This window comes from Dryobates pubescens, chromosome Z (genome assembly GCF_014839835.1).
Source record: "Dryobates pubescens isolate bDryPub1 chromosome Z, bDryPub1.pri, whole genome shotgun sequence".
Classification (NCBI taxonomy): domain Eukaryota; kingdom Metazoa; phylum Chordata; class Aves; order Piciformes; family Picidae; genus Dryobates; species Dryobates pubescens.
This window is the reverse complement of record NC_071657.1, coordinates 24766590-24778836: the sequence shown is the minus strand read 5'-3', so window position 1 is coordinate 24778836 and position 12247 is coordinate 24766590.

Genomic DNA, 12247 nt, shown 5'->3' with positions numbered 1-12247 from the left:
CAAGGCCCTGGGGGATCTGGTTGAGGGGTGAGGTACACAAATAATTTTTTCATCTATACCCTTAGTTGCAGGAGGGAATACAAGAAGGAACAGGTCAGCAGCTACAGTCAACAAGTGGCTTAGAGGCTGGTGTAGTCAAAAGAATGTTGGGTTTTTTGATCTTGAAAAACTTTCTACTGCACCAGGTCAGCTGGCAGCAGATGGAGTACATCTGTCCCAGAGGAGGGGAAAATTCAAGAGTGTATGAGAATGGCCTATCTCTCATAGGGAAAAAGATTCTAGGAAGGGAATTGGCAGGTCTCATTGATAGGGCTTTAAACTAGACCTGAAGGGGGAAGGGGTTGGAATCAGTCCCTCCAGACAGGAGACTGAGGGTGGTAAGCTGGAGTCAGGGGTGAAACCGCCAGCCCAGCATGTACACTAATGCACAAAGTATGGGCAACAAAAAAGAGGAGCTGGAAGCCTTGCTGCAGCAGGAAAGTTATGATGTAGTTGCCATCACAGAGACGTGGTGGGACAACTCACATGACTGGAGAAATGCAATTGATGGCTACAGACTCTTCAGAAGAGACAGGCAAGGAAGAAGGGGTGGAGGGGTGGCCCTGTACATCAGGGAGGCACTAGATGCCATTGAGCTGGAGATCAGGGACAATCGGGTTGAGTGCTTGTGGGTAAGAATTAGAGGGAAGGCCAACAGGGCTGACATCCTGGTTGGAGTCTGTTATAGACCACCCAACCAGCAGGAAGATGTTGATGAGTCATTCTATAGGCAGGTTAAGGCTGTCCCAAGATCACCTGGCCTTGTTCTCATGGGTGACTTCAACCTGCCTGATATCTGCTGGGATCTCAACACAGCAGAGAGGAGACAGTCTAGGAGGTTCTTAGAGTGCATGGAGGACAGCTTCTTATCCCAGGTGCTGTGTGAGCCTACCAGGGGTAAGGCTCTGTTTGACCTCCTCTTCATCAATAGGGAAGGGCTGGTGGGTGATGTGGTGCTTGGAGGGTGTTTAGGGGCCAGCAACCATGAGATAATTGAATTTTTGGTTTTCAGTCAAGCTAAGAGGGACAGCAAGAAGACCTCCACTCTGGACTTCCAGAGGGCAGACTTCAGACTACTCAAGGAACTAACTCAGAAGGTTCCTTGGGAAACAGCCCTTAAAAACAAGGGGTCCAATAGAGATGGGCCGACTTCAAGGAAGAACTCTTGAAGGTGCAGGAACAGGTTGTGCCAATGTGCCGGAAGATGAGCCACCAGGACAGACGGCCAGCCTGGATGGGTAATGAACTTCTAAAAGAACTAAGGGAAAAAAAGAGGGCGTATCGTCTTTGGAAGAAAGGGGAGGCAACCCTTGAAAAGTTTAAGGATGTTGCTAGGTCTTGTAGGAAGAAAATTAGGGTGGCAAAAGTACATTTGGAGCTTAGACTGGCCTCTGCTGTGAAGGACAACAAGAAGTCCTTCTATAAATACATTAATAGCAAGAGGAAAGGCAAGGACAACCTCCACTCCTTGGTGGACATGGAGGGGAACGTTGTAACAAAGGATGAGGAAAAGGCAGAGTTACTTAACACCTTCTTTGCCTCAATTTTTAACCAGCAGGACAGAATGTCTTCCAGAGAGCTGGCCTGCAGAGCTGGAAGAAGGAGTCAGGGAGCAGCATAGTTTTCCTCTGTTCCAAAATGGGGTTAGTTGGTGATCTGCTTAGCCACTTGGATCCCCACAAGTCCATGGGACCAGATGGGATCCATTCTAGGGTGCTGAAAGACCTGGCGGATGTGCTGGCCAAGCCACTCTCCATCATTTTTCAGCAGTCCTGGCTCATTGGAGACCTCCCAGAGGACTGGAAGCTGGCCAATGTGGTACTCATCCACAAGAAGGGCTGGTTGGATGAGCCAGGGAATTCCAGGCCTGTCAGCCTGACCTCAGTGCCAGGCAAGATTATGGAACAGGTCACCTTGAGTGCAGTCATACAAAACTTACAGGATGGCCAAGGGATCAGGCCCAGCCAGCATAGGTTTAGGAAGGGCAGGTCCTGCCTGACCAACCTGATCTCCTTCTATGATCAGGTGACCCGACTGGTGGATGTGGAAAGGCCTGTGGATGTAGTCTACCTGGCCTTTGACACCATCCTCCACAGCAAACTCCTGGCCAAGCTGTCAGCCCATGGCTTGGATGGGAGCACACTACGATGGGTTAGGAACTGGCTGGAGGGAAATGCAGTAATGAGCTAACAAAAAACAAACAAACAAACAATAGGGATTTACTTTTACTTCAGATGTAATATTTAGTTTAATATTGCAAGTAGCATATTCAGCTACAAAGTGAACAGAGGGTTCCCCTGCAACTACATAATTATAATCACAGAATTCCAGAGTTCCCCTAAATCTAAATGAGGTCTGATACTTGTAATTACACCCTCAGAGCCGAGCCCAGAGAGTGGTGGTGAATGGTGCCACATCCAGCTGGTGGACAGTCACTAGTGGTGTGCCCCAGGGATCAGTCCTGGGCCTCTGTGGTGAAGGCACATCGTGCTGAGACATTGAATCTTGCCCCAGCATGTGGGCAAGCTCCCCCTCCCTCAGGAGGAAGACAAAAGCCAGGCTAGCACCCTGCTGGTGCATGCTGTGCTCGTGCATTCTCTAAATATGGAAGAATTCTAGCTTCATGCTTTCCCATAGGCTGAAGCCAGTTGTTTATGAGAATGCCCATTGGTCAAACCCAGCCTCGAGGTATTCTATAAATATTACCCCAGTGAGTAAACAAGTGCTTTTCCCTGCCTTCCTCCTCCATTTCTGTCTCTGTGCTAGCTCGAGAGTTAAGTCCGAGCCACAGCCTCTGCAGCTGAGTTTATTGTTTAGCTTCTGTTACATACATGCACGCATATCAAGGCATCTGCATGTGAGAAGCGACTGGAGGAATTATTTCCATAGAAGAAGGATACCACGCTGAGCTGAGAAGCTAGCGTTGCCACAGCCAGTCCCACCGACCGGGAGAGGAACCCCCCCCCCCCCCGTCGCTACTGCATGGACTGGATCAACCCCCGAGGGTAAGATCTGCCTAATTATCGGGGAGAAGGGACTTGACCGTGCCAGGTCCCCGCGTAATTGCTTAACCCCACTACAGTGGAGAGAAGAGCGCCACGTGCCGCTCCGAGCCCTGTTAACTCCAGGGATTACTCAGCAGCATTCGTGCTTACACTGCACTGAACTCCCCCTGGACCGCTCCGGGTATCCTGCTGTTGCTCTAAGTGGCAGCGAACGAGAAGTCGCTGCCTGAGAACTTGCCGAGCCGGGCCGACCCCTGTCGGGCCTGCCCCGCCGATATTCCTCACTCCCGGGGCCTCCCCTGCAGACCCGCGTACCGTCGCGTCCCCCGGGCACGCCTGCCGGCGATCGCCGTCCCGCCGCATGGTACGGATCAACTCCGAGGACCAGCTCGTCTTCGGACCAGCCCTGCCAGCCTGTCCTCTCGTGCAAGCCAGCTCTGTGAGACCCCAGCCTCGAACCGGCGGCACACAGGACAGAGCTCCGTCTGAGCTCGACCAGAAGCCGCGCACGTCCCGTCGAGTCGCCATCTAGTGGCCAAGCGGCGGAACTGCACCCTTCTTGCATATAAATAGAGAAATAGCTTGTAATTAGCTCAAATAAGTTCTAATCATAATACTAAGCCAGTTATGGGATATATTTCACGAACGTGCACTAGAACATGTATATAAGTTGGTGATTCATCGGTTATTGACAATTTTATAATAATAATTTAAAAAATTAATTTTCATAAATTATAAGTCATAAGTAATAAAGTAATAACCTCCCTCTTCACCACAGCCTCATGCTCTTTAATATCTTTATTGACGATCTGGATGAGGGCATTGAGTCCATCATCAGTAAATTTGCAGATGACACCAAGCTGGGGGCAGGAGTTGATCTGCTGGAGGGTAGAGAGGCTCTGCAGAGGGACCTTGACAGGCTGGACAGATGGGCAGAGTCCAATGGCATGAGATTTAACACATCCAAGTGCTGGGTTCTGCACATTGGCCAAAACAACCACATGCAGTGCTACAGGCTGGGGTCAGAGTGGTCACAGTGATCAATTCCCTTATAATTTTGAGCAAAGCTGTCAAGTAATTATGATGTATTTTTAAAAATATAAAACTGAACTATGTGATGAGCAGAACTCTTAGCAGCAGCATATTAAATATTTTCTTGTTACTGAACAGCCTTCAGCTAGAATGAGGGCTGCTCTTGCAGATTACATGTGAAAATTGCATGAAATGCTTATTTGAGTATTTATGTTCAGTTGCATCAAGATAAGGAAGATTCTGATCAAGGAGGTCATCCATCAACTAGGACATCAGAGGGAGTGAGTGAGATCAAGCAAGCAAAGACTACTCAGTCCTTAACCTCAGCAGAGCTGAGAGACATGCACAAGGATTACAACTGCCATCCAGGAGAGGGGCTTGTTGCTTGGCTGCATTCTTGGGGTGAGAATGACCACCCTGTTCCTGCTGGCCATACTGTTCCTGATGCAGGCCAGGATACCATTGGCCCTCCTGGCTGCTGGGCACACTGCAGGCTCATGTTCAGCCTACCATCAACTAGCACCCCCAGGTCCCTCTCTGCCTGGCCGCTCTCCAGCCACTCTGACTCCAGCCTGTACCACTGCATGGGGTTGCTGTGGCCAATGTGCAGAACGCAGCACTTGGATGTGTTCAATCTCATGCCGCTGGACTCTGCCCATCTGTCCAGCCTGTCAAGGTCCCTCTGCAAAGCCTCTCTACCCTCCAGCAGATAACTCCTGCCCCCAGCTTGTTGTCGTCTGCAAATTTACTGATGATGGACTCAATGCCCTCATCCAGATCATCAATAAATATGTTAAAGAGCATGGGGCCCAGCACTGATCCCTGGGGCACACCACTAGTGACTGTCCGCCAGCTGGATGTGGCACCATTCACCACCACTCTCTGGGTTCAGCCCTCCAGCCAGTTCCTAACCCATCGCAGTGTGCTCCCATCCAAGCCATGGGCTGATAGCATGGCTGGGAGTTTGCTGTGGGGGACAATGTCAAAGGCCTTGCTGAAATCCAGGTAGACTACATCCACAGCCTTCAACACATCTACCAGGTGGATCACCTGATCATAGGAGATCAGGTTGGTCAGGCAGGACCTGCCTTTCCTAAACCTATGCTGGCTGGGCCTGATCCCTTGGCCATCCTCTAAGTGCTGTGTGATTGCACTCAAGATGACCTCTTCAATAATCTTGCCTGGTACTGAGGTTAGGCTGACAGGTCTGTAATTCCCTGGCTCATCCAACTGGCCCTTCTTGTGGATGGGCACCACGCTGGCCAGCTGCCAGTCTTCTGGGACCTCTCTAGTGAGCAGGAACCTACTGGTTAGATGGGTCTATGTGAGAGATAAAGTGTATAAAAATCAAATACTTTAGGCAATAGATATTCAGTCAGGGAATTACATTAGAGATTTCATCTAGGGCTTCGGCTTGGCAATACAGCTAGGGATGTACTTGGGACTTCTACTTCTGTTAGCTACTTTGTCTGTTAACGATTTAGAATCATAGAATCAATAAGGTTGGAAAAGACCTCAGAGATCATGAAGTCCAACCTATCACCCAGCTCCTTGTGACTAACTAAACCATGGTTTCAAGTGCCACATCCACTCCTTTTTTTAATACCTCCAGAGACAGTGATTCCACAGCCTCCCTGGGCAGCTTATTCCAAGTTCTGTGAAGAACTTTCTCCTCACCTCCAGCCTAAACCTCCCCTGGCACAGGTTGAGACTGTATCCTCTTGTTCTGCCACAGAATGCCTGGGAGAAGAGACCAACCCCCACCTAGCTGCAACCTCCTTTCAGGTAGTTGTAGAAAGCAATAAGGTCTCCCCTGAGCTTCCTCTTCTCCAGGCTAAACAATCCTAGCTCCGTCAGCCTCTCCTTACAGGGCTTGTGCTCCAGACCTCTCACCAGCCTCGTTACCCTTCTCTGGACACATTCCAGTGTGTCAATATTCTTCATAAATTGAGGGGCCCAGAACTGGACACAGGACTCAAGGTGTGGCCTAACCAGTGCTGAGTACAGGGGCAGAATGACTTCCCTGCCTCTGTGGCCACATCATTTCTGATACAAGGCAGGATGTCATTAGCCTTCTTGGCCACCTGGGCACACTACTTACTTCTGGGACTTTATCTAGTAACTGGGACCTATCCTGTAACTGGAGGATGCCAGAACAATGCAAAATCTCAGTTTTGTTCTGATTCTGGGGTGGTTTGGGCTTTTTGTTTGTTTTGGGTTTTTTTGGGGTTTTGTTTGTTTGTTTGTTTGTTTGTTTGTTTGTTGGTGTGTGGGTTTTTTTTAATAGATATGGACATAATTTTTAGAATTACATTTCTTCTGGAAAGGACTTTTTATTTTTCTTTCCCTCTAAGGTAAGTGATATTAAAAGTTCCTTTTAATTTTATTTGTATAAGATGGGGTGCTGCTAAAACTGAATAGAATTACTGTAAATAAATAATATTTGTTGTAAATATAGACTGGTTTGCTGGTTTGGGTGTGTTGGTTTTTTGGTGGGTTTTGTTGGTGGTGGTTGGTTGGTTTTTCAAGAGCACATCACTCCAAACTAGGCTTTCCAATTGTTATTTGCAAAACCTGACAACTTTGAATAAAACTCTTAACAACTTTGAATAAATAGTTCATCTTTATCAAACATTCATATGTCTCTGAAATTGTTTGTGGAGCTTTATTTCCCAGTTCAAATCAAACCTGAAAAAAAAAAAAAAGAAAAAAAAGATTAATTTTGCAGTTTTGGAATGCTGTTGATGTGAAGTCAGTTCTGTTCACAAAAATTTTCAGAGGCTTCAAGTGAACTACCCTTCTCTACACTTCTGCATCAATCATTATCTGAGCCATTTGTTCTTTGAGCTGTTCATAGAGATGTGCATGCTATATGGTCTCTGATATCTCAATTATAGCAAGATTTCTTATTCACCTATACTATATTATCAAAACATATTTTGTGTTTCAGAAGAGTTGGGGGAATTCCATTAGCATATTTACTCATACCTCTTCAGAGCTACAAAAATATAGTATTTGTGACAAAGCATGTATTATGGTTTTAAAATGCAAATCCATATTTTAGATATGACTTCAACCTTGACCTCAGAGTTAAATCCAGTGTTTTATCAATTTGCTCTCTGAAGCCTGAAACAGGATGTGCATGTGAAATAGGTATTTAGAAGTAGTTTTGTCTGATTTGCATACTGCTATATTTGTAATTGTTTTTGTCTGACATGGTATAACTTTAACTAGCATAAAATCAAAGGCAGTAAACCAATAAATTGTTTTCCTGCTTGCCTGTTAGCAGCATGCTAAGAATGCTGGACTACGTCATATTGCAAACTAACCAGAATTTTAAGCCCCAAGTCTGAAAAAAAAATTCTTTATTTCCTCCCCCTCCTCTTTTACTTTATAATGTAGACTCCTATTTGAAATCAGTTTATCCTATTTAATATACTTTTTAAATGGTTTGTTAGCTTTTCAAAAGTTTTGTAAGGCATGGATAAAAAGACAGGCTTCCTGGCTTCTGGAACAATTAACAGAATCACAGTTCACCTATTTATTGCCCCATTTTCTCAGTCCAGCCACCAGTGCAATTACACACATTGGAGACATTTTCTTGTAAACTTAAAATTCACTCCAGGAAATATCACTGCTTGGTTTTACTGTTTCCTGATAGGACATTCCCAAGACTATCAGGAAAAGTAATTTCTGCCAGAGCTTTGAAAGACTTACTTATCTTCATAGTCCTGGAGAAACTCAGGAGTGGTGTTTAGCATTGCACTTTTCAATTTTTAAGCTGCTTGTCCACAACTAATAAAAAGTTGAAATATTATTCTTCCAGCATATGTTGATAGGTTTTTGTGTAGACAGATGTTAACATTCATGGGATTTTAGTCAAATTGTCTCTTAATTTTAATATGTACTCCCCTAGTATATGTTTCCACCGTTATCACTGTAGCACTGTCTTAGCTTCACTGCACACAAAAATAGCCTTCTGTGCTGCGTAGACATGACAGTCTCTTTAGATTAGCTTTTTAGACCTTGTTTTTCTCCAACTGTAGTACATCAGCTAGAGAAAAGACTTAGAGAGCAGAAAGTAAATGAAATTTTTCATTGTTCCTAATAATGGAATGCAACAAACTTGTGAGCAGCTTCATAGTAATTTGGTGGTTATGCAATTTTCACTTCATTTAACAAGCTTGATGCTAAAGTTTTAAATGAAGACTACACATAAATCAGATTGAAGATTATTATAGTATTTCCAATAACTGTTGCTGGGTTTTCCAGATTTTTTTTTCTTAAGTGAGACAATAAATTTTAAACAGTAGCAATTATTTACTTAAAAACAAACAAACAAACAAACAAGCAAGCAAGCAAACAAAAACCTGGACAGTTACAGAAGGGAGTAGAGCTAACTGCTCAACCCTTTGCTTTTTTAAATATTAAGCCCCTTTTTCTCACTGAAGATGAAAAGTGTCAGTGTTTACCTATGTCCAGGCTAGACCAGTTTTCTATCACCTAATGACCCCTCCCCAGCAGAGAAGGAAAATCAGGAAGACTCACATCTTAAAATGAAAATGCCAAACTAATATCAATGCTAATATAAAGCATACAAGGTTATACTTAACTCATGACTATGTCCTTGTGGAGTTTGTTCCAGTGACTGACCACACTCTTAGTGAAGAATCTTCCTAATATCCTATCTGAACTACCAAATCATTTGTATATTGTCTCCTCTTCTGTTTCTATGCCTGTGTTGGTAGAGACGCTTGTGAAATAGATAATGAGACAATTGAAAGACTGGAGAGAACTGAGGGATTACTTCACAGGTAAACTGGTCCATTGAGTCAGTCTGCGTTGATGCAGGATCTCTGCAAGGGGAAACAAACATTTTGTTCATGATTTCTCCCAAATGTGCAATAGCATTCAATCTTAATAGTGATACTCCTTGGTCAAGGGTGGTTTTGTTTCATGACAACTACAGATGTACTCTCTTCTCTTCTTCACTGTGTGACATTGTGAAGACGTCTTTTCAGTGAACCCTTGAGCAAAGTTTATTTATTTATTTATCCAGAGGGAAGTACCTCTGTTACGGGTTTACTGCCTTTTTATGAGACTTTGAAGCTGTAGAACTTATATCTTCCTGTAATGGGTTGGGGCAAACCCCCTCCCCACCACATGCAGAAATAACAACTCAGACAAACTGATTGCAAAAGTAATGAAGAGTGAGGGTGCACAAAAAGGAAACATGGTGACAAGGACGAATCCAAATTAAACCCAGAAAGACCCCAAACCCCACCTGAGGGTGCACCCAAAACCCCCAGGGCTCCTCCTTCCCCCTCCCCCCCCCCCCCCCCCCCCCCCTATTAGGCTGGTCTCAGCCAGCCAGATCTGAGACTGCCCATCCCCCAGTGGCCTTGGGCCCAATCAGGCCCATGGCCAGGAGATCTCTCCCCTGGTTACCAAGTCTCGGAGAGGGAAGGAAAGAGGAAGTGCCAGACCCCACCGCAAAATTTATAGTGGTGCAAGGGATTATGGTAGAAATACATAATTTCCTGTGTCCACCCACTGGGCTGGACTTCTGGACACAGGAAACACCCCTGTAGCAGAGGACACCCAGCCCAAACTACGACACTTCCTAAACAAGTAATTAGTCAGGAAAAGGTAAGAAATTGATTCTAAATTTTATCAGGTCTATCTCTGAAAATAGTCAGAAAATCCTTTGGCTACAGATTGACCAGGTATTCCTGCCTTTTCACTTTGTGTATTTTCTATAGTTCATAACAATTTCTTAAATATCACTCCTTTTATATTATTCACCTTATTTGGAACAATTTAGAATCATGTGTGTGGCTGCCTCACATCTCTGAGGATTCTGCTGTAATAAATGTTACCTATCCATTTTGGATTAGAACTGCAATACTGACAAACTTTCTTCCTCTTCTCTAATTTGCTTTATTGATTTATGAAAAATGAAGCATCCCTGTAACATTTTATCAACAACAGGGAACACCAGATAAAGACACAGTCTTAATATTCTGGTAGCACTTTCTTCTGCAAAATATTTGTCTTACAAAACAACACAGTCTCCCTGATGTTTACAGGTAATTAAATATTTCTATCTTATCTTCTACACATTTTTCTCTGCTGAACACTCCGATTTCACATCTGATGTACTTTACAACTGTTACTCTGTGTAGCTTTTCCAGATATTTTGCCTGGCACATCCTTTTGTTGCATTCAGTCTTTTTTTTTTTTTTCCCTGTTCTTTTTTTCATTTTTAGTCTCTGAAATAAAGGATTTCTTTGACATAATTTGAAAGATGAAATCCACCCTACATACTAATGTAAACAAAAGAGCTCACATAAATGTGTCTTTAAAAAATAAGATAACAAGTTCGTACATATTTCTTTATAAAGTTTTCTATATTGAGAAACTCAGGAACATGTTCTTCCTTTCTTGGTTTAGCAGAAGATTTGTGTGTTTCAAAGACATTGAAAGGTGTGCTTGGAAGATTTTACTGAAAATAAATTAAAATAGAGTGGTGTGGTAGTGATAAAAGGTTCAGTTCTCCCCCCCCACAAAAAAAACCACAGCTAACTCAGTTGGAGAAGCAAAAAAAAAAAAAAGGATAAGCTATATTTACAAGCAGGATGACATGCAGATGACTAGATACACAATATACAGTATTTACAATATATACAAAAATATACAGCAAAGAACGTAACACAGCAATCCTGCCCTCCTCCAAGGACGGTCACCCCCAAATCCCCCTTATCCCCCTTCCTCCTTTGTTTCCCAAAAAGGGTGAGAGAGAGAAAAGGTAATTATTAAGGAGCACAAAGCATATGCAAGAATTTGTTTCTTATCTGGTTAGTTGAAAGGTCAGCACCTGCCAGCACAGACAGAAGACAGCTGTCCAGAGAGACTGAAAACAACAGACTGAACTGACTGAGATTCAAACTGAACTAAAGCTAAAAATTTAAAGTTCCATTCCACCAACCTACCAATGAAATTAATTTAGAATTATATTTGTTTTCATTCTTACACCAAAACATTCAGCCAGAGTGTTCCAGTAACTGCCCCTTTCTTAAAGGCACAGCCTAAAACTGTCACAATCCACTCCTTCTAAACAATTTCATTGGCTGTTAGTACTGTCCATCCAATCTAAAACAATATCTACAATTTGTAAGTAAAGTTCATAGTCTATTCTGGCTATTCTCAGATGTAGATGATTCAGAAGTCCAAGAAAATCAGGAAACAGGAAAACAGAAAACAGATTGTCTCCTCACAGACAAAGTGAAGGAAGGGAAATAGGGAAACAGGGACTCTCAGTTGACTCAGGGCTCTCAGGGTTCTCAGGGTTCGTGCACCGTAGAATCCTCGTGGATTCTTCCTTTGGGTGAGATCTATCTGTACAACACTCTGAAATTAAACTCTCTCAGCTAAAGTTAAATTTCTTTGTGGAATATATTGAATTTCACCATTCTCTTGCATTACCCAATAGGTGTGACCAGGACCATCAGCTGAAACCACCCTTCGGACAGGTTTAGCCTCTCCTGAGGGAGAAAATACCCAAACAGTTTTACCTAACAGATTCTTTTCTCTTTGGCCCAGTTCCTTACAAGGTTGTTTTTGAAATGAGTACCATTGTCTGACTCAATCCTCTCTGGAGTTCCGTGTCTCCACAGCATTTGTCTCTCCAGACCAAGAATTGTGTTGCATGCAGTTGCAAGTTTCCAACCATCCAGTGTTTGCTTCTACCATAGTAAGCATATATTGCTTACCAGAATGAGAATGAGGCAGAGTGATGTGGTCAATCTGCCAAGCTTCACCAAACTTGTACTTGCACCATCTGTCACCACACCACAAGGGCTTAATTCGCTTTGCCTGTTTAATAGCAGCACAAATGTCACAGTCATGGATGACTTGGGTGATAGCATCCATGGAAAAGTCTATGGATCTGTCACAAGCCCATTGGTAGATTGCATCTCTGCCTTGATGTCCTGATGAATCGTGAGCCCACTGAGCTAAGAATATCTCACCTCGGTGTTTCCAATCAAGATCAAGATCAGAGACCATGTCTACTTGAGAAACTCTTGCAGCTAAATCTGCCTGATGGTTGTGTTGCTGTTCCTCAGTAGTTTTGCTTTTAGGAATGTGAGCATCAATGTGTCTCACCTTCA